Source organism: Helicoverpa armigera, chromosome 24 (assembly GCF_030705265.1).
Source record: "Helicoverpa armigera isolate CAAS_96S chromosome 24, ASM3070526v1, whole genome shotgun sequence".
Classification (NCBI taxonomy): Eukaryota; Metazoa; Arthropoda; class Insecta; order Lepidoptera; family Noctuidae; genus Helicoverpa; species Helicoverpa armigera.
In genome coordinates this window covers 1,510,807-1,534,360 of record NC_087143.1, presented here as the reverse complement: position 1 = coordinate 1,534,360, position 23,554 = coordinate 1,510,807, and the positions used below count along the sequence as shown (strand labels likewise).

At 35.4% G+C, this 23,554-nt stretch overlaps 1 protein-coding gene and 3 non-coding genes across 4 annotated transcripts in view; 1 reads left to right on the top strand and 3 right to left on the bottom strand.

Moving 5' to 3' along the window:
• LOC110382372 (facilitated trehalose transporter Tret1) overlaps nucleotides 1-20,969 on the bottom strand; it is a 42,407-nt gene extending 21,438 nt beyond the window's left edge. Inside the window, exon 1 of the mRNA XM_064041302.1 lies at nucleotides 20,566-20,969. The gene's annotated coding sequence lies outside the window, so the exon portion shown is untranslated. The remainder of the gene's footprint in view (nucleotides 1-20,565) is intronic.
• On the top strand, nucleotides 9,125-9,196 carry Trnag-ucc (transfer RNA glycine (anticodon UCC)). Its single transcript has one exon. It is a non-coding gene; the product is annotated as a tRNA-Gly (tRNA).
• On the bottom strand, nucleotides 14,790-14,861 carry Trnag-ucc (transfer RNA glycine (anticodon UCC)). Its single transcript has one exon. It is a non-coding gene; the product is annotated as a tRNA-Gly (tRNA).
• A 229-nt stretch (nucleotides 20,970-21,198) lies between the features above and the next one.
• On the bottom strand, nucleotides 21,199-21,270 carry Trnag-ucc (transfer RNA glycine (anticodon UCC)). Its single transcript has one exon. It is a non-coding gene; the product is annotated as a tRNA-Gly (tRNA).
• Nucleotides 21,271-23,554: the final 2,284 nt, after the last annotated feature.

Below are 23,554 nucleotides of genomic sequence, written 5' to 3'. Positions count from 1 at the left end.
CCCCCAGAATGCCAAAAATAGTAGGGTCCTTACTACTTTGTCATTTGCGTACGGTACTCCAAAACCCGGTGCGCCAAACTTGCATGCAATATAAACTTTTCAGCTGACTTTCTTTATTTGAATCCGTGAACATCGAAAATGTTCAATTCGCTAAAACTTCAGAACCTTCCGAACTAAAGACGTTATTGACTGAATGTTCCACATAAATATTACGGGGTTTAAGGAACTTTCAACTTAGGGGAGTTAAACTTAGAGTTTTTATTGGCTTGACAGCTGTGTGTGCCATATGCCACTTTCAGTTGTTGAAGTGTGCTGAAGGCAGTCGCTTCTTGTTAGGATTGAATTAATCTTGTTGATAAATAACGTGGATCTTATACCATGTACTAGAGAAAACTCGCTATTGATTCTATACTTGAAGGAGTCATACAAAGGTATGGAACAACGGAATGGAACAAATGTTAAGCTTTCCTTGAAATATAATCGCCTTTTCTCAATTTGACCTTTTAGTCAAAATCCAAAGGCTTATGTACATATTTCAGAGTCAATTGCTTGGTTCAACCGACCAACTCCTTTGTGTGGTGTGCGTGCATTGCAGACCAAGGTTTGTAATCCCATACCATAGACTCGACCTCTGCCTAGGTTTTTTCTACATTAGTGACTTCTAGTTTAATATGATGCAGGTAAGGACCAGTTCACCTGTCCTGTTCAACTCCCCGTGTTAAAATTGGACGTAAAATTTTCTGGGAACACACTGTCAGAAAAGATTGCTAAAAATGTTCAAACGACATTTAGACTTTCTTTTAAAACACGGAGAAACTTGTCATGACGTAAATGCTCACCTATCTTCCAAACTATACGAGCTGATATGAAAACTCATCTTTATGCGGTTTTATATATCTTATACGTTACAGATACGTCACAATGGCATCAAAAAATTGACATGCTTCCATAGCTCCTCAGAAAATCAAAGAGCCCATTTTATTTCGATCTCCAATACAAAATATTTTGATGAGCCAGCAACTTGGGTCGCCGCTGATATTTGTCGCAGTGCGGTGGTAAACGCTGCCAAATGTTATACTATTAATTGCGAAAACCACCTTGGAGGTACGAAGCGAATTATACTGAATAACGTTTTTATTTTGCACCGTCACTGGATTTTGTTGGTGGAATTTGGCTTCAGAAATGGGTCGCGTGGAATGTTGCGAAAAGAAATTTTTAATTTGTTTTGTTTTTTGAAAAGTCTGTCTGTCTGGTAATATCAAAGACTAAAAAAAAGAAAAGATATTATAATATAAGATGCTTTACATTTTAGCACCTTTAGAAATACTCGTAAACATAGCTACAGTTCCTGACAAATAATTCTGTTTCCCCAAAGTTAGTTATTAAAATAATATTTATTTCTTTTAAATTCCTATATATACAACTATTTACACACCTATTACAAATTAAATCCACATGTTTACAAAAATAAAAAGGGGGAATAATAATGTTTTTAAATGTTTTGTTGCTATATTTTGACGACCCTGATGTCAGTATTAGACAATACAAGCAAATCTACTTAAAGATAATTCTTTATCTTATATATCAGTTCTATTCAGCATTCATATACTATTACATAAGACAGGACATATTCTTAATTCATCATCATCTCCCAAGCCTTTTCCCAACTATGTTGGGGTCGGCTTCCAGTCTAACCGGATGCAGCTGAGTAGGTACCAGTACTTTATAAGGAGCGACTGCCTATGTGACCTCCTCAACCCAGTTACCCAGGACATACTTATTCGTAATTGCCCTTCTTTAACCTCTTCATACAACAGAAGAAGTCGTATAATACAATGCATTTGTAAGGCTTTTAATTAGGCTAAAATCGTACCTCAAAAATACCCTTTTGTTCTTCAGTTCAGACAGTCGTTTTAATAAAAACGTAGAGGACAAAAATTAAGTTTTATTACTAAAGAAAATGAAAAACCATGGAACCGCAACCTCATTCAAAATAAAACGTATTCTACATAATATGTAGCTTAAGAGTACATTGCAGACTGAAGACTAAATAGTCGGCCGACAGTTGACCCGATGGTTGGCAAAAATTGTAAAAGAAAATCTTGATTCCAATCAATGTTTTCAGTCGGTCGTCTAATACCGGCTAAATACCTGATCTTTGTAATGTGCGCACTACCATTCATCTTCATACTGATTTATGAGCCCTAACAAACTATAGACCGACTAAAAATTTGCAGTGTGCAGTTACAGTCAAGCTATTCAGAAAACTCGTATGCCCAAACTTTTAAATACACGACAAACAAAATAAAAATGAATGCATGTGCCATATAGTACACTCGCGTGCAGAATCTCTAAACAATCTGCAACATGTTTACACACTGTCCCGTTTTTTATGAACTTTATGAGAGAAATTCATATCTGTTTGGTTCGCGAAAAATATGGAGTTTTTCTTTAATTTCCTTGCTTTTTTTGCTCTGTCGTTCTATGAAAGGTATCGCGTTTGCTCGCTCCGAGCGCTTTTTTTTATGTTTCCTTTCTTTTATATATTTTTTCTGCTTTCATGAAGTGTTTTTATCATTTTATTGTTTGTTGATTTAATTCTGAAAATACGTAGATAGATACTTCAACTTTTCCGTTTAAAACATTTTAAATAGAGCTAGTGGTACTGCTTTCCTAGAAATAAACTTGAAATGAAATACACATTATAGTAATATTTTTTCGGGAAAAATGCTTCAGTTGTAATACATAAAGTGTAAGAATAGATATCTACCTATTCAATATACCTATATTTTAAAGTTTGATTAGCCACAAAAAATGATTTTTACCTTATCAAAAAAACAAGTAGTAAATAATTTATACACCAAAGGCACCGCTTTCCTATACACTAAACAGAGTTATTACCACTTTCCCACTAACACAACCAGTGACAGACTAATGGACATACAAACAAACATTGGGAAAGTTTTACCATTAGATACGTATACCGTACATTATAATGTGTTGTTGTCACCCAGCGATATGCTGTGCTTGCTAATTTTACTAACAGGCGGGTAGCATGATGCTTTTTAGGGTTCCGTACCAAAAGGGTAAAACGGGACCCTATTATTGTTTTCGCTCCTCTGTCCGTCCGTCCGTCCGTCACCAGGCTGTATCTCATGAACCGTGATAGTTAGAGAGTTGAAATTTTCACAGATGATGTGTTTTTGTTGCAGCTATAACAATAAATACTGAAAACTAGAATAAAATAAATATTTTGAGGGCTCCCATACAACAAAAGCGATTTTTTTGTCCGTTTTATAAATAATGGTACGGAACCCTTCGTTTTTTTGTTTTTTGTTTCGAAATGACTTTCTGTCTTTAATAAAACTTTGGTAGTTATTGATTCAGTATTTTTATAGATCGGATATGAAGAGAAGTTTCAGAACGGGGTTGCTTATCTGTGTATTTGGTTTATACATGCTATTAAGTAAATGATAGTAATGGAATGAATAAACAACATAATAAAATAGTATTTCTTAAATATCTAGGGAAACCAACGAAACCAGGGTTGGATTGTGTGAAAGCTGATATTACTGGATCCTTGTGAGAGGACATTATGTGAATAAGACCACGGTTATAATTGGAATATGGGCAGGATGATGATGATACAACCTATAATAACTATATAGTATTATTTATGAAATAATAACTAACTTACACTTGAAGCAATATACAAACCGAATCAAGGAAATAAATATAGGTAGCTAAACAGACATTAAAATTCTTCCAATACGCTAGAGAGTCTAAAGTATAATATTGTAACAGGCAGTGCCAACGATAAACTAGGTTAGACTTAGTATCCTACACTGCTTTATCTTGACCCGATTGTAGCTGATACTGAATTCACTCTGCCACTAAACTACATAATTTTTCATAAATTAACATTAGACAACAACACGCCTTTGTTTGAAAGAAAGGCTGGTTAGAATCTTATTTTGTTTTAAATCAATATCTATTTCAACTTTGAAGAAGATCCTAGAAACTCAGTTATTCTCATTAATTTTATGATTTAGGTATGTGCCATTCAGCATACAGGGAGATAGATAGCCATAGAGATCTATTAGCAATATTTCTTGTTGTTACCTATTTTGAAAAGAGAATTATCTAGCTTATCTTGGTATTTTTAGATTTAGTTATTTCTTACGAGAGGTTTCATGTAATCCAACTATTCTGAAAATGAGCAATGAGCATTAACGTCAATAAATATTTAAGACATCCCTCCCTTCGAAATCCCTACTTTATAAGTACCTTTTTGCTGGGAAAAAGAAGATGGCCAGAAAACTCCCCAGTAACACATGCCTGTTTTTAAGGTTTGAAGAACTTCTAAACAATATTTTTTACTTATATTACTTAAACATTTTTATAATCTACATGAATTATTAATCAAGTCAAAATTATTTTACAAGAAAATCTACATACAATATTATTGGCTGGGCACTGCTACCCAAGCAAGGCTGGGAACATACAGACCAACATTAAATTTCCCCACGTCCAGCAAAACCTATGTATCGCAACCACAAGTAGAGCTAAGCTGGCTGTATAAACGGACAGTTTTGGCAACACCCTCTAGGTCAAGTATGTTATAATGGTCGCGGCTTTCCAGCACCCTGTACTATAATACAATCTTATACGATGTTCGGTTCTGTTCGGAAAATTAATTTGCAGATTGTTTATAGTATGAATTAATGATGTTAACTAAACTTAAGATTTTTTTTACTGTGTTTTCAAAATGTGTCAATAATAAGTTTAATGTTACCATCATATTATTATGTACTTTTACATAGGATGGCACGTTAAACTGTAGGTCCCGGCTGTCATTGAACATCCTTGGCAGTCGTTACGGGTAGTCAGAAGCCAGTAAGTCTGACACCAGTCTAACCAAGGGGTATCGGGTTGCCCGGGTAACTGGGTTGAGGAGGTCAGGCAGGGCAGTCGCTTCTTGTAAAAGCACTGGTACTCAGCTACATCCGGTTAGACTGGAAGCCGACCTCAACATAGTTGGGAAAAAGGCTCGGAGGATGACATAATTAATTAATTCAGTAATAACAATCTGTTGAAGATCTATAAATTATGTCTTATTGTGATAAGGATTTATTTTTCCTCTATTCATAATGTCCCTAAACCACTTCGTATGTATGTAAACTGAATATAAAATGTAATTCTTAACAGAATTAAGCACAAACGTGACAAATCTATAGACAACTTATTTACACACACAAACCGATATAAGATTTAAGAGCAAAACAAATATTATTTCTACATAACACAAACCACACGTTTTTTAAACACTTGAAAAGCGACAAAGCGAAACACACGTTCCAAACAATTTTACACACAAAAAATGAATATCAAAAAACATTTTGACATCAAAATTTGACCGTATCTGCTAAACGTGCAGTCATGGGGGTACCACTGACCTCAAGAGAGGACCCAAGCATCCCTTTGTTAGCTTAGGACCCTTTAGGAAATGTCCAAAAATAAAATTCCATACTTTCGCGTAGGGAACCAATCTGACATACCTATCAAGTTTTGTAGCTGATTTTAATTAGGATATAGAATCTCTGTGCTATTCTTTTAAGGTAAGCGTCCACAGGCCCGCATCGCACGTATCGGACGTATCGCATTATATCATAGCTATGTATCTGAGTCGTCCATATGATGTGGATCAGTGGACGCCGTTGTATGAATTCTTATGCAAGGCAAGGTAAAATCCGTTACGTGCGATGCGTCCGATACTTGCGATGCATGCCTGTGGACGCTTACCTTTGAAGTATGTTTTTGGTTTTCTCATGTACAACTTGGGCTATCAGAATCAATAAAAAAATATATTCGTCAAGAATACTTCTAAAAAATATTCGCTCAAACTAGGCTAACTATAAATTACCATCAGTTCTATTCTGTTTACGAAGAGTATTTTAAAAACATAATTATAAGCCTAAATTTTTATTTAAGTTTGGCATAGCATCTTCTTTGGTATGCATTAGTTCACAACATAATAAAGGATAATATTCTCGCATACAAAGATGATAGTAGTACCTACCTACAAATGAGTACATTCGCTCGTATTGCAACCATATACACAATGAAACCCGTCCTTAATACCTTAAAATCCAGCACTTCACAACTTATTATAGAGAATACCTTTGTTTTCAGTATTCAGTGGAAAACAGCACGAGAAACTAAAAGCCGAAACGGATCAACATTAACACGTACTGGATTAATCGAGTAAAATCCGGTAGAATCCGGCTTGATCCAGTTAAGTCCGCCTGTCCGGATAATAAAATGACCGGCCGGGTATTACCACGTATGGGAGGGTAGAAGAACCATTGTGTGCAGGACCAGATTAAATTCAAAATGGACATTGACAGTTGGTTTTAATATCTTTGTTGAGCTAAATTCGCTTTGAAAGCTTGATTCCGATTGATAAACTAGATTCGAATAGTGCACTCTGTTTAATTATGAAAGTCGATATGTGTATAAACTTTGTCCATTAAATGCACTACCTAAGCGTATAGCTTCATCATCAGCCTATCGCAGTCCACTGCTGGACATAGGCCTCTCCAAGTGCACGCCACTGAGATCTATTTTCGGCTTCTCGCATCCAGCTCCTGCCAGCCGTCTTGCGCAAGTCATCACTCCACCGTGCCTGAGGACGTCCTACACTACGTTTGCCGAGGCGTGGTCTCCACTCTAGAACTCGTTTACCCCAACGGTTATCGGTTCTTCGGCTAATATGGCCAGCCCACTGCCACTTCAGCTTGCTGATTCGGTAGGCTATGTCGATGACCTTGGTTCTCTGACGGATTACCTCATTTCTGATGCGAACCCTCAGAGAAACGCCGAGCATAGCTCTTTCCATAGCCCGCTGAGCGACTTTAAACTTGTGGACCAGCCGTACCGTCAGCGTATAGCTTAAGCTAGGATAAAAAGGGTCTTCCAAAAAGGTTATGTTTTTCTTTAAAAAAACGTAACAGTAAAACAATTGTGTGAATAGCTGTCACTCCCTATATTATCACTCGAATTATATATCGAGCGAGTTGCTACCTAGTTGCTACCGGCTTACCACAAACTTTCACATTTCTTAGATAAGTAAGATCCAACCAGTATTGAGCAAACGTGGTGATTAAAGCTCAATCCTTGTCCATGTAAGAGGAGGCCTGTGCCCGGCAGTGGGACGATAAAAAGGCTGATGATGATGTAGTAAAATCTAACTTAAAAAGTACTTTTTATTCAACTGTACCTCCGATACTTCTGAATCAATAAATTTTGTACCGTATCTATGATTGGTATTAACGCTCGACATTTCAATCTGTCAATCTATCGGATTTTATCCGGTATATCCGGATTATGCGTTTCAATTATCCGGACAGACAATGGTTTCAATTTTACATATTGATAACTGTGAATGGGTATTGCGAGGATACTAGCGGAATAGGTTATTATTTTATGAATGTCTTTGTTTCGTTTTACAATGATATTAAAGGTTTTGTCAGTCATATTCATCAATAGGAAAAGCTGTCAATACTTACTGGTCTTATGCAAATTAACCTTAACACATTTTGTTTTTTTCTTGTGCCTCGATCCATTATAGTCTTAAATATACAAATGCAATACTATCATATTATGTATAAGAAATTGGAACTCGCACCAAAAAACATACTCTAATAGGTAAGTAGATACCTACTTGCTTTGATTTCTCAGCTGAGAAAACACTTAATCTACCTACTTTTCCTACATCTAAAATAAAATCACTGATTAGTTTACGCCTTCATTAAAAACTAAAAAATATCCGTTTGCAGATAATTTTAATTAGTAGTAGAACGAGTAAAAGGTACCTAATTAAACATGCAAGATAATCTACAATCCCCTCTTTGATGCAAATGTAGTTTTTCAAAGAAACCTCTGATATATATTTTCCTGATGCAGTCCGAAGCCACGTTATTGAATAAAGTCATGCAAGTTGCATTTCCTCGAATACTGAGCATGAAGGTACATTTAGATTGGTCGAGTTGATGAGACAGTATTCAGTCGAGTAGGAAGCAGACTAGCATGTATCAGTATCTACGGACTTTATTATTTTGTAGATGTTAAACAGGTGATTTTATAATTTATTTTTACATGGAGATAATGAAATACCCTGAAGGAGTGTGTGACAAAAGAACAGTATTGAACCATTTACCCACACAACTTGGATGTCCCAGAATTAAATAAAGTGCTCTTAGTCGAGTAGTAGGTTAGCTTTAACTTTACCTTTCATATACGGTTATATATACGTTTCATTACTAGTTAAACATGGTCGTAAAATGGGTACAAAATGACGGATTCTATATACAAAAAAAAAAAAAACTAATATTCTGCAATGGATAATTTAGGTGCCGATACACATATTATGTAACTTAACTCATAAACAAAATATCTACTACAATACACATTTCTACTAGCATTCCAGTAGCAACTATACTCGCCAGCTAACTCCGTGCAATGTGAATGCGCTTTCGTCTAACCGAGGTCTGACCTAATTGACGTATTTTTCAGCGGAATCTACATTTTTAAAATGGATCTACCATGGGTTTTTAAATTAGAAACCGCAGCTTTATCAGAACTGAGAGATTTCGTAACTAGCTAATGAAAAAGATTTTTGTTTTTTGGTTTATGGAGATCCTCCTAATGTAATCCTGTGTTTGTGGGTGTTTGTATGTTAATTCCTAATAACGCTGTAATGGCTCTACGCAGCACACCATATACAATGAGGTAAAAATTAAACATAAGAATTAGGATTTATCCTGTTGCGGAAATCTGAAAAAATCTTATTCCTTCGGGACGCTATCATTATTTGTTTTATTGAAACATGTTATAAAAATCCCTTTTTATGTTTTCATAATTGCACTCGGAACTTTAACCGAAAATATTTCTTGGACAACAATTCGTGTAAAGACGTAAACAATGTCACAATTAAAACTAATACATATTTATTCAGCTGTAATATTACAAAACACATTACCTACTGTTATTGTACAAGTTATTTCAATAAATGTAGATACTGATTGAATTCGTGTGATCAGGTTTTATTGAACTACAAACAGATGCGTCGGTGGTGTAATGGTCAGCATAGTTGCCTTCCAAGCAGTTGATCCGGGTTCGATTCCCGGCCGACGCATAAGTTTTTGTACTTAAAGTACATCTTTATAATTAGGCTAAATTAACATAATAGTAGTGGTCTTTTCTTCAGTAAATTCAGGTCAAAAATTGGATTAGAAATGGAAACAACGTAGTTATTAGTTAAGTTTTTATAGCAAACTCACACTAGAAGATTTCGTACTCGGTTTTTCCGAGTGACAACGCTCGGCTCGTACGGGCGATATCGCGCCTATTCGGACGACAGCAAACAAGACAACAACTGTTGCAAAAGATGACGTTTAAAACCGAGCGACATAATTTTGACGCTCAGAATGTGTCGCGCGTATACGCCACACGCGAAGAAAATTCGCAATAGTGCAAACGCTGTTATAACCAACAGCATGTTTTTACTAATTCCTAAGCTATAGCTACGTCAACTGCTCGGTACTTCCACTCGATACTCGGAATCGATTCCCTCGATACCAATAATTCGCCAGGATAGACAGTTCGGATGTTATTACGACATTTCTAGATCCTGTTACATACGTTTATGTTTTCCTTATATTATTGGATATGTCTTGTGTATTGATTTAGCGAAATCTTGACGATTAGGGTCTGTAATATTCGATCAGTCGCTATCTACGATATCTGAATTGATTACAAATACTTATCCTATAAATCGATTAAAAATTCTATTTCGTCTTCATGACCAGCTTAATCTTATTTGTAGCTTTTAAAGTTATGTAGAGCTATGCATTTGAACGTATCAAACAGTTCTTTTGAAATCATTATTTTTAAGAAGGTACGTAGATACTTTTTTATTTTCTTAACTGCAATAATCCAATAAAGCCTGTCGTATATTTTGACTATCTTGAACACGGATCTTGAAGTAACTTGTAACTACGAAACCAAAATATTTTCTGTTCTGTGCTTGAAACCCTTTACTCGATCTGGTAACATTATTTAACGAGAACTGTACCTTATAGCACCAATACCGCCTTCTAAAACAAAAGAACAGTCCAGAAGAAGCTATATTATAACCAGTATGTCGTCAAGAAGTGTTTGGACACAAAATGACAAATGACTGTGGATCCATCAACTGCTCGCTAGCACCTGAGCGGAGCGGTCAGTTTTTGTGACGGCGACCATTTCTCAAACGTCTAGCGCACTGAAATGGGAATTTGATGGAATGTCCACAATCAAGTTTTGTGTAGCTAGGCATATAGTTTTATGTTTAAGGTATATTATTTTTAGTATTTGTTTATTTTTAGTATTTGTAATTCTTAATTTGGTAAAATAATTGTCAATTAAAACTGTAAGTTTGCAAAGGATAATCGTTGATACAAACATAGGAGATTAAATGGTTTTATCTCCCTATCATGGAAATATATAAAATAATACATATTAGGCTACTCTTTTTCAAAGGTAAAGTTAAACCTTACAGTAAAACAATGTCTTAAATCTTATACAAATCCTACGTCCCGTTCATTCACCTCTAATTTTAAACAATGACAAACAAACCAAGCAATGAATATTAAATTTAATTGCGAACCAACAAACCAAATACAAAATAACATAAATATATTCTCAACCTTCGTAAGAAATATGGCTGAAAGCATTTTCCCTGAAATAATTACAGTACCTTCAACAAAAGGGACGTGACACGAATTTTCCATTTCAATCAATAAAACCGCCATTTTGAATTGTCAAAGTGATCACAATGGCATCACGGTTTGTTTAATGGACGATATAATTAATTGTGGCCGTGGAAATTATTGCTTTTTGTTTTTGTTAATGCTGAAAATGTAAAGTATATGTAGGTACAGGTATACCAATATTCGTTACATGTAAAACACTGGTACTCAGCTGCTAGACTATGAGAGTGGAAGCGGACCCGAGCGTGGTTAGGAAAAGGCTAGGGAAAATGAGATTATATTTTATGGGTTATACCTAGTGTTGCAAAAAAACCGTTTTTTTCTAATGTGAAAAAAAACCTTGAAAAAAAAAACTGATAAAAAACTGTTTTATTTCAGGGCCTTATTTTTTTCAAGAGTATAATAACTCTTAAATTGTTAGGGCGTTTACCGTTAAAGATTAATACTTAAGATTACATAATAGAGACTTAGGTTTAGGTATTCTTGAATCTACGGTACTTTTCTGATAAAACAGTACCAGAACTTCATAAAAATATTGGCAACATTCATTGATATTAACTCAACGAAAGGGAAATTTTGAAAATTGAACTAAAACGTAGGCTAGAAAAAAAACCAAATTTAGAAAAAAAACAACGATGCGAAGTTTTTTTTCATGTTTTTTTTTTCAATAAAGTGAAAAAGAACAAATCGTTTTTTTTTTCATTTTACATCACTAGTTATACCAAATTACAATAAAAAACATTTGGATTTAATAACAAGGTTCTCATCTCACTGCAATCTTTATTTCTCATTAATTTATCTTATGAAGAAACAATAAACGAAAACAATAAGCTTATGTCTCTGTGTAAATAATAATTTTAATTAAAATTGACAAGATATTAACTCAATTAACAAAAAAATGTCTCGTGTATTTTTAAAATTTGTTAATCTAGTATAGCAAAAATATTGAACGGAATTAAACCTCCTAAAATCTCCCCCGATACACTTTCAAAAAATAAGAACAATTTTCCATTAAAGACTTCATGGGAGCTAGACGGTGGTTAACACAAACTTGTAAGGCGGCTTCCATTTATTTCGGGCTTCAGCTGTGTTCGCCCAACACCTGGGTCTCCGAATATAAGGATTACCGACCAAGGTCTTATGTACAGCGACGTTTTTGCAAGTTAGTATAGAATTTTGATGAAGAAAATTTTTGGCAAAAGTTTGGGAGTGTAATTTGTCTTTTTTGTGGTTTCTGTGTCAGTCTAAGATGGGGATGAGTTCAGATTTTGTATTACTCGTTTTCCCAAAAGAGTTCTTTTGGTAAAGACATCAAATTGATCCAATATTAAATCGCTTGATGGCTAATGTAAAATGTATACACACATTTCTGTACATTGAATAAAAAAACCAGAAAATAAAAAAATTGTTACTTACCTGTCAACCTACTTAGGTGGTCTTGGTCATATTAGACTAAAATAAAAACGTGGGGCCCATTAACTGTTGCTGTAGTACTTTCTTCTAGAGGTATAATAGGTGTGGATTGCATCGACTTACTATAATCGTAACTGGAGATTTTGACAATCAATAATCAGCCGTAGCGGCTTCACCAGCGAACGCCGAGCTCACGATCTACCAAAGTATAAAGATATGCTTTGCCATAGGTAGGATTTCAGAGGGGCCCCACGTTTTTATTTTAGTCTAATATGACCAAGACCACCTAAGTAGGTTGACAGGTAAGTAACAATTTTTTTATTTTCTGGTTTTCAGTGCACATAAGATAAAACCGTTTGACTTAAAAGTTTTTTTACCGATTTTTTATTTTCTAGTTTTTAGTATTTAATGAAAATGCCTACCGAATATTCCTCATTCTATCTAATTCATTTAGTGCATCATTATTACACGGTCTCTTACCTGATAATTTACTACAATCGAATTTAAAAAAAAATCTTTTTTTTTAACTACGCCAAAAATCATCAAGTGACCCCTCCCTGGGTCAGCAGCGGTAAGGGAGTGCCAGACTCTTACTGACTAAAAATAGTTATGTTTCGTCGTAGACCTTTTATGTACCAGGGCCACGGTAACTCTTTCAAACAATCCCGCAGCTCAGGCAGGCCTTGGCCCTGTTGGGCCCCGCTGGGGTTGCTGACAGTATTCTACTTGTGTAACCCTTTCATTTGATACCCATATTGAGGGGTTTTGTGGAAAAATATGTAATCCGCCATTTTGTGCCGGCGGCCATATTAGATTTACAATGTTATTGATATTACTATATTGTATTGTCATCGGAATAAAAGGTGTATACAAAATTTCAGATTAATCGGTTGACAGGAAGAGGGTGAAATTTGAATGACTGACCCAAGAATAAAACAAACGGGATGAGCTAAATAAAACCGTTTAAAAATTGTTATCAGCCATTTGGTAGCGGCGGCCATCTTAGATTTCAATTTTGCATAGTAAATTGTATTCTACTTGTTGAGACCTTTCATTTAATACCCATGTTGATGGGATTGATAAAACCTAAGTTATCCGCCATTTTGTAGAGGCCGCCATCTTGGATTAGAATTTTGTATAGTACATTGTATTCTACTGGTTGAGCACTTTCATTTGATACCCACATTGATGGGATTGATAAAACCTACGTTATCCGCCATTTTGTACCGGCGGCCATCTTGGATTTGCAATGTTATTGATATTACTATATTGTCCCGTGCATCGGAGAGCACGTAAATGTCGGTCCTGCGCCTGATCTCTCTCCGGTCGTGTCGGGTTTGCCGTCCCATCGGGTTATGAGAGTGAAAGGAATAGGGAGTGCACCTGTGTCTGCGCAAATGCTTGTGCACTATAATATGTCCTGCGCAATTGGCTGATCTCCTTAAATGAGAACAGCCGCCGTAGCCGATAATCGGCTAGGAGGACATCATCATCATCATTACTATATTGTATTGTCATCGGAAATAAAGGTGTGTACCAAATTTCAGATCAATCTGACAACAGGAAGGCACTGAAATTTCAATTTCTAAATTTGACCCAAGAATGAATAAATAATAAATAAAACAAACGGGGTGAGCTAAATAAAACCGTTTAATTAATAAAAAAAAGAGCGAATTCTCTTTCGTCACCCATAAAATTAAGTATTAAAGGAAGCCTTATGCTTGTGTTAATAATTTATATTCTGTAAAAAGGTTTTCCATGAAAATAAAACTACAAGTACCTTTCATAATTTTAAATACTAAATAGACTTTTTTGTCTAGTAATTTTCCACTATACCTACTTAATTTAACCCAAAACTACCTCTTCCTCCAAGCAAAACTTATTATTTTATGCTTCAGTCTCTCAACGTCTACGTTGCGGAAACATCACAAAATTTTGTGGCTTCCCTTCCCAAGGTTTACAACGTTATATAATTAAGAGGAAAAAAGGTTTTTTGTCCTTGGACTTAGCGGGGTTGCCATGTAATAATTTTAAGTGATGATGGTAGTTTTTTGTGTCTTTTTAGAGACCTTGCCTTGTAACCTCATTGTTATTTAGGAAAATGTCTTCCATCAGTGTCAAGGAAAGGTCTAGCTATTGGTTTTATAATCTTGATTGAGTAAATTTTCCATTAAGATATAATTCAGGCATTATTTTTACATCAGGACACAGTTGCATATCTTAATTAATATGTAATCAGATTCTATCTAATCATACAAAGTAATATCTGCATAGTATCTGATGAACTCAACTTTTATTGCAATATTTAAGTAGATAGCTAATCCCCGCGGTTTTCCCAAGGGAGAGAACTATTATATTTCCCGGATGCCGGTGAAAAATCTTGTATATTACTTATGATTTGATGTAACAAAATTAAAGCTATAATTTGGTTAAAGTTTCATTAAGACCTGTTCTGCAGTTTCTATAACATACAATATAGTGCTATGTCATTAATGTGATAGTGTTGTTGTCTAAGAATAATCTTTCATTTGACGCCTTAAAAATTAGAAACTGCAAAAACATGTCTGCGTAGGCCGGGAATCGAACCCGGATCAACTGCTTGGAAGGCAACTATGCTGACCATTACACCACCAACGCATATGATAGACCACTCAAATCATACATTCATATTGCCTTTATCAATTTAAATGTTTAAACAAATGTTCTGTTGTTATCTTTCAATTAGAAGTTATTGTTATCAGTGACCTTTCCGACTCTCTAAATTATAATTTAATGTAATTTAATTTGAATATTCTGTAAGTGATTTATTTATTTATTTATTTATTTATTTGAGGTTAACCAACAACTGTTTACACCTTAACATTAACAGCACAAGATGTATGTTATCCTACACTTGTGTAACAATTAATTATAGGTTAACACCGCTTGTACAAATATTGTGGTAAATATAATATGTACAATATTAAAAACTGATTACATGATAATTACAATGGATTAAAAAAAAAAATACAATAATAATAATTAGAATTACAAGTTACAAAAGATTACAAAAGATACATTAATAAATTAACTGGTATATTAAATTAATTAGAAATTACATACTTATAATTTAAAATCACTTATCATTAAACAACATTAAATAACAAACAAACCAGGTTAATAACATTAAAAACAAAACAATCATTATTTAAGACCAAGTACAACTTTACAAATTGTATGAATACTGTCATGGTGTATGTCTATCAGATCACTAAAGCTGTTGAGAACCCTACACATCCTGGGGACTGGGGAGTTTGATCCAAGCACGGACCTTCGAAATGGTGGACAGAGTGGCGTTATGATATTCCTAGGGTATCTAGAAGGAGCCCGAAATCTAATAAGATTTAATAAATTGGGACAATCAATTTGGTTTCGCAACAGTTTAAGTAAAAATAAGGCATCTGCGATATCTCTGCGTGTAGATAAAGGTTGCATTCTAAAATGATCCAAGCGAGAACTGTACGAGGGCAGAGACTTGTGTTTCCCTTCGCGATAAGCCAGATGCCAAACGAAACGCTTTTGTACACGTTCTAAACGCAGAATATGTGTGGCAAAGTGGGGCCTCCATACAACACTACAATATTCCAAGATACTCCGTACGAGACTGTTGTACAATGTTATCTTGGTGCTACTTTTACGAAAACACTTTGTAATTCGAATTATAAAACCTACCATTTTGGACGCTTTCTTAATAATATGTTCCATGTGGGGTATAAAGCTTACTTTCCTATCGAAGAGTACACCTAAGTCTCTTATGATTTCAGCTTGCTGTACTTTTTCTTGGTTAATGGAGTACTCCGATTCGATCTGCTTAATACTCCTAGTGTATTTAGCATGGTAACATTTCGTCGAATTTAATTGCATCTTATTAATGCGGCACCATTCAACTACTTGATTGATGTCACGTTGCAACAGCTCGCTATCTTCGGCTGTTTCAACGACTCGTGCTATTTTTAAATCATCAGCATACATAAAAGGCTTTGAATATTGGAGACATGATGGAAGGTCATTAATAAAAATTATGAATAGAATTGGGGCCAAATGTGAACCCTGAGGAGCGCCAGAGGCGATTATACGTGATGAGGATTGATACCCATTCACAACGACATAAAATTCGCGTTCCGTCAGATAAGACCTGAACCACTTTAATATTGGTCCACCTACACCGTATGCTGCTAGCTTTTTTATTAATATGGAATGCGGCATTTTGTCAAAAGCTTTACTGAAGTCGGTATATATCACATCCAGTTGCTTGCCCTCGTCAACAGTCTGGATAAGGGTCTCAGTAAAAACTACCAAATTTGAAGCTGTAGATCTAGAGGCTACGAATCCATGCTGGAAATTGCTAAGATGCATTTTAAAATGCTGCTGGATTTGAGGACAAATAATTGATTCAAATATCTTCGCGAATGTGGACAGAATTGAAATTGGCCTGTAGTTCTGAATGGAGTCTTTTTTATCCGACTTGTGTACTGGTACTACCTTTGCCTTTTTCCATTCTGAAGGAAATATTCCTGTTTCCAGGGACGCATTGTAAATGATTTGTAAAGGGGTCGTTAGAGCTAATGCACAGTTCTTAATAAATATCGGAGGAATACCGTCTGGACCTGGCCCCTTCCCGATGTCAACTGATTGTAGTTTCTTTAGTAGACAATCGTCGTCAACTTTTAGAGTAGTCAAACCCTGACTATTATTACGAATAGCTTGAAAATAGCTTGGACATTCATAGGCTTCTGAATTATTGTCAGATGCGTACACGCTTGAAAAGTGATTAGCAAAGAGATCACAGATTTTAGAACCGTCGGAAGTTATAACTTGTCCGTCAGTCATAGTCAACGGGTAGGCACTTGATCCTCCTCGTTTAGCCTTTATGTAGCTCCATAACAGTTTTGGATTAGCTTTAATATCGTTTTCCATTTTTCTTACATAATCATTGTACGATTGTAAGGCCAATTTTTCACATCGCTTAGAAATCAGTTTAAGCTCAATTTTATCCATGGGATTTTTGTATTTTTTGTAACGTAGCCTATTCTTTTCTTTAGTACATCTAATTAATCGTTTATCAAACCATGGCGGATATCGACAATTTTTTGGTCTACTGTCAGGAACAAATTTGTTAATAGCATCCTTTAAATGATTATAGAATATAGTTACATACTCATTTACATTGGGAGTATCTTGAAAAAGTTTGCTCCAGTTGAGTTTATTTAAATGGTTGTTAATTTCTGTATAATTAGCTTTATAATAGTTGGGTTATAAGTTATTTTTAAGTGGAAGTCGATGTTAGATACAGGTTTCTATGTTTATTTTCACTATTATTATTAGCTAGTTTGTTTGGATCATATTGTGACGGAGGAATGAATCTGCATATGAGGTCTTGAAAATAGACGTGGAGGATGTCAGATAGGCAGTTGCTCCATTTAGAGCACTGATACTCGGCTGCATCTCTTTACACTGGAAGCCAAACGCAACAAGGCCGGAAAAAGACTAAGCAGATGATGATGGTTTGAGAGGGATTGTTTTAAGACACGAAGGATGGACTGTAGAAGGCGGTAATGGCTAGAAAAAAAGACTCTTATGAGATGTCGTCTGACAGAGAAATATAAAAAACGCGAAAAGACGTGATGCAGCGACAAATGAAATTGGCATAAACACTCAATATGAAATGGATAGTCAGGCCACCCATCTTAAGTCATGATGTAGTTATTATCTTTGATCATAGAGCTATGAAAATACAAAAGACTCTATTCAAGGATTAAAAGGAATATAAAAGTAAATGGTGAAGTAACAAATTTTGCCACCTAAAGTCAAGCAGTTTGGCACCAGGCTTTGTTGAAATTAGCTACCTCTTCAATTTATGTACTGGGAATGACCTTTTCAGACCATTAGCAGAGCCTCAGGAAGAAATAAAACGCCAGTTATCAAAGGACCATCATGAACATTACCTTGTTATGACCATAATTTAAGTACTGAAAAAAGGTCAGACTATTATTCATGCAATTTTTATGGTAGACATATATTACAGTAGTTTCTTCTTCAATTTTCGGTGTTCTGAAGTTTCTCTCACAGTCTTAAGAAGTAATTTCTCGTACATACCATAAACACTCAAATTCTATTGACCTTCCTGCTTTTAGTATCACATATAGATCTGGTCATGATCAGAGCAGAACAACAGAAATAGAAAGAGGTCTGACGAACACCATGGAGAATGTCATCATCTGCCTAGGTATCTCCCAAATAATCTGGGATCTCCGGGGATTACAGTGACTTTTACATGAAGCGACTATCTATCTGACCGTGTCAATTTAGATACCTGATAGCCTTAAGAAGGGCTGGTTGTCAACATTTTAGAATACTGACCGCAACTACTGATAAAATTGTTAAAGACCAACTCGTATCATCTTGATCCAAAAGTTCCAGTATCCCAAAAACTCAACAGCATTTGTGACATATACTGTGAAGAAACTACAAAAAGACTAGCCTTATCGCACTTTCTCGATAGATCACAAAGTTAGATCATAAATCATTGCTTAGCAAAGTTTGTTACTAGCGAAGTTTTCGTACACGATCAATAGGTATGAATAAATAAGGTTTTTCAGTAGATAGACAAGAACAGAGATTTGGATATTTTATATCGGTTGGTCATTGAAGTTACAGTCATTGAACATCCTTGACAGTCGTTACGGGTAGTCAGAAGCCAGGAAGTCTGACACCAGTCTAACCAAGGGGTATTGGGTTGCCCGGGTAACTGGGTTCAGGAGGTCACATAGGCAGTCGCTTCTTGTAAAGCACTGATACTCAGCTGAATCCGGTTAGACTGGAAGCCGACCCCAACATAGTTAGGAAAAAGGCTCGGTGGATGATGATGGTCATCGAAGTTACAATGGCTATAGTGGGTATTTTGGCATAAATAAATTTTATTAAAAAAGTGATGCTTTTTAATACCCTACTGTTGGGTACGGGCTGTTTGTTCGAGACGGATGCTTGAATTATCTTTTTCTTTTATCGTTAGACAGATAAAGAAAAAAAGTTTGAAACTGTTCTACCTAATCTAAATTAATTATGAAAAGCCCAAAATTATATTTAACTTTTCAGAAAAAACGACATTTTTTTTAGTTATTTCTTCCGCCTGTTTAGAGAAAGAATATTTTGTGCAGTATTTCTGTGATTCTTACAAACATGATTTTGAAACCTGTATACTGCATGATGCTGTACCAAAAACTCTAGAGGACTAATGTCGATTCTACAAACATTATCCCCAAAATTTCTAGCACATTCTATACCTAGATAGATTATAGAAATAAAGATAGCAGCTTATCTCTGAAAGGCAGTAAAAGTAGATGTGACACCGGTAATATCACATAATGGTGTCTATAGAGATAGGTTAACAACCACTGAAGGCTTTATACCTAGGGCGATGGTATAAAACCTCTTCTTGAAGAATGCAAGTAAAAACTATTATTATTTGAAAACTGAAAGCTAATTCGAGAGGAATAAGTGGTATGGTTGATGTAAAGACAAGATTTTTTTTGGGAATATACGATTTGATTGGACGACACCAATGTGGAATTTGATTAAGTTATCATTATCAAGCCATTTTCTGCTATTTTGCTGTCGATTTGTACCTGATGCTTTACTAGCTGTAAAGCTTTTTACATGATGCTATCTACACTCCAAATTTTCGTCAGATTTTGTGGCTTCTGACGTGATGTAGCAATTGTCAAAGATATAGACATATGACAGCCAAATTTTGATGATTTTCATAAAAAGGCTAATTTGAATTTGACATAAAATTATAGAATTTTTTAACAAAAGCACGTTTTGAAAGCGTAGCATTATCATTCTCCGTGTTTTATATGAATAAATAAATCTAAATCTCGACCTTTGATCCAAAGAAGACGTAAAAAATGATAATTGGTAGTATCCCGTTTTAAAACCTCACTAATCGTAAACTATGAGAATTGAGGTTCAAAATTGAGCTATCAAAGTATAATACGCGATTACTTCACATTTAGTGGTCATTAAAGCTTTAATAATCCCTACATGAGAAGACAAACAATTTGGGAACATCGTTAACGTTTATAATGAGGATAAATAGGCAAATGAAACAACTGAACGACGAAATAAAGCTACACTTTATGTTAAACTTAAATAGTAAAAAGAGGACTTATATAAAGCTTTTAGAACTGGCAACTCAAAAAACGATGAAGCCTAATGAAATGATAAATCTAAAGCCACAATCTACACTAGCATCATCCCGCTACGATTCTTGCAACAATCGATATGAAACAACTTAACTCACTTGATTTAACCCGTCATAATCCACAACAAGGCATCCCAAATTGACGAAATTACATCGCACACTTATTCCAAACCATTCTCTGAAGAATAACAGAAATAAAATCTTGGGAAGGACGAAGGATACATTGAGCCAAAGGAATTTTTCGGTACGAGTGTAACAATTCAAAACATTCGACGATCTAAACCGCTACTGCAATGCGCTTTTCGGGGGGAAAATACACTAAAGGTTAATTTGAAAATGGAATTTTAGTTTTTAAATTTAGAATTAGGGTTGGTAGTCAAAAAAACAAAAGAATTTTGGTAGTTTTTTTGGTTATTTTTTTATGCGGAGCGTGTCAGCTCGCCGCGTGCGTCCGGCGGCACTGGGCCGCGAATACTGCCGTCCCGCACCTCTACATCCTATACTTATGTGTTTACATCTTAAATGGGGTTGCACAGAGCAGTGTGCGGGTCAGGCTTTACATTGGATCGCTCCGTCGAAAAGAGCAATGAGCCCCCTTGAGCCTGAATACAAGGAATGGGAAACCATTATGCACTTTTCGGTTCTATTGTTCTATTCACATGTAGAATCCTTTTTTTTTCAGTTTTCAGAAATGTGGAATTGTAAAAAAAAAAAATGTGGGGTGTAAAAGTGTGCGTCGGCCGGGAATCGAACCCGGATCAACTGCTTGGAAGGCAACTATGCTGACCATTACACCACCGACGCATGTGATTGCTTGGATCAATAGACATTTTGGTAGATGGATGTACCTATTCACTTCCTAACTTATTGACACAATTGTTCTGTATGACTATACTAAAGGTGAAGTAAAATATCTTGAGCAACCATTTATGATTAAAATGTGATTTAGGCATAATCATTCTCAGTGTGAGAAGAGGTTGTGTTATGCATTGCTGGGCTGCAAAGGCTGGAGAAAATGATGAGTACTCACTTTACGATTTTTGTTTAAATGATCTGAAAAAAGTCGCGATTTTAAGTCCTGTTCTCCATACCAAAGAAGGTTACAAAATTTCTTCAAATAACTATGCTACTCCGAAGTTGGTCTAACACAATACACGCATGCGTGAGACATCTAACGGCTAACTTCAGATAGTTTTTTTAACTATACTAAAATACTCTGCATTCTCTATCCTACCCTACTCTGTGGCGGTAGGCCTACAGTCCGGTATAAGTACAGTAGAATTTATATATAACGACTTCGCTTATAACAACTAATCGGTTTTAGCGACGATAATCTTTACTCAAGTTAGGTTTCGTATATAGGTACTAAGACAATGTAACCGTTTAGTGCGACTCCGGTTTAAGCGACCAACTGCTTATAGCGACCAATATTTATTATAATACGTCCGGTTAAAACGACACACGCGCAATGTTTTGTTTACCTACGCACTCGCACCCCCGCCCCGCGTTCGTTTAAACCTTCCCTGGACCTCTACAAACATTCTAAAACCAAATCGGTCAAAAAATAAGCCAAATCGGTCCAGCCATTCCACTAACAAACAGCAATTCATTTTTATGTATAAGAAGAAGAAGAAGACTAGCTGACCCAACAAACTCCGTATCGTTTAAACCTTCCCTGGACCTCTACGAACATTTTAAAACCAAAATAAGCCAAATCGGTCCAGCCATTCTCGAGTTTTAGTGAGACTAACGAACATCAATTCATTTTTATATGTAAGAAGATAATAATATGTATTCGTAAGTTATGTACGTATGTACAAGTTAAGATATGAACTTAAGAAATAATCCGTCCGTTTTGTGCGTCGTCCGGTTAGTACGACATAGTATCGTCGGTCCCTTGAAGGTCGTTATATCCGGATTCTACTGTATATAATATAAACCGGCACGGATGTTATTATTTGGCATCGCGATTCATTGCCACAACTTGATGTATTAACAACTGCTATTATGCTCATTAAAATATATGTTCTGTAAACTTTCTGTTAACGTTAATAAATGGTAAATTGTTTTTTTTTTAACGGAAAATTTACGGCCGAACGTGCTGCGGTTGGGAAAGAGCTGAGAGTAATGTACGGTTTTCCGATTGTAGTTTTTTTTAGGTACACTGATGTATGAAGGGTTCATTGTGTTTAAAGCTGTAGTTTATTTAGTATCGATTTTCGATTAGTTAATTTATTCGACTTCATGGGTTAGTGAGTTTTTTTTGGGTATTTTTGTCCGACGCAATAATTTATGAATATATATCTTATTATACAAAAATGCGGGTCGAAGTCTATCTGCCTGATTCTTCTTCTTCTTCTTAGCGTTTATCCCGTCTTGTGACGGGGTCCGCTTTCCGTATCTTCTTCTTCCAATTAGCTCTATCCTGGACATCTTCCTCTTCAAGTTCGCAGCTTATCATATCTAGTCTATCTGCTTGATTAATTTCATCAAAATCAGTCTAATGTTTGTCCTAAAAGTGATAGTTACATGTTGCAACCAGTTTTACCTGCATCCCGGGAAAAAAGTTGCAAAGTTCCATGTAAAGTATCATATACTTAATCTGCAATATACAAATCCGTTCAGTACTTACCATACTTAAACATACACATACCCATCCACACATCCTTTTCGCGTTTTCCTAATTAAGTGATAAGATTAGTATATTGATCTACAACTAACTAATGAGTCTCTTTAGCAACAACTGTTTCACCCAACTTGACCTAGTTTCCCGAAACATGACAAAGCATGAAATTAAAGAAAACAGAATTAATTACCATCATTTCGCCTGATGGATAAATTAAAAGAGCAAGATTAGGAATCCGAGAGTTTATCCTCTCAAATTAATCTATTTGGTAATTATAACGTTTACTGATATTGGGGCTGGGAAACAAGCGGGAATGTCAAGACATTGTCTTTCCTCGACTCATCTATAATAATATTATAGTTTGTTTGCTTGTTTGAACGCGCTAATCTCAGGAACTACTGGTCCGGTTTGGAAATTTCTTTCAGTGTTAGATAGCCCATTTATCGAGGAAGGCTATAGGCT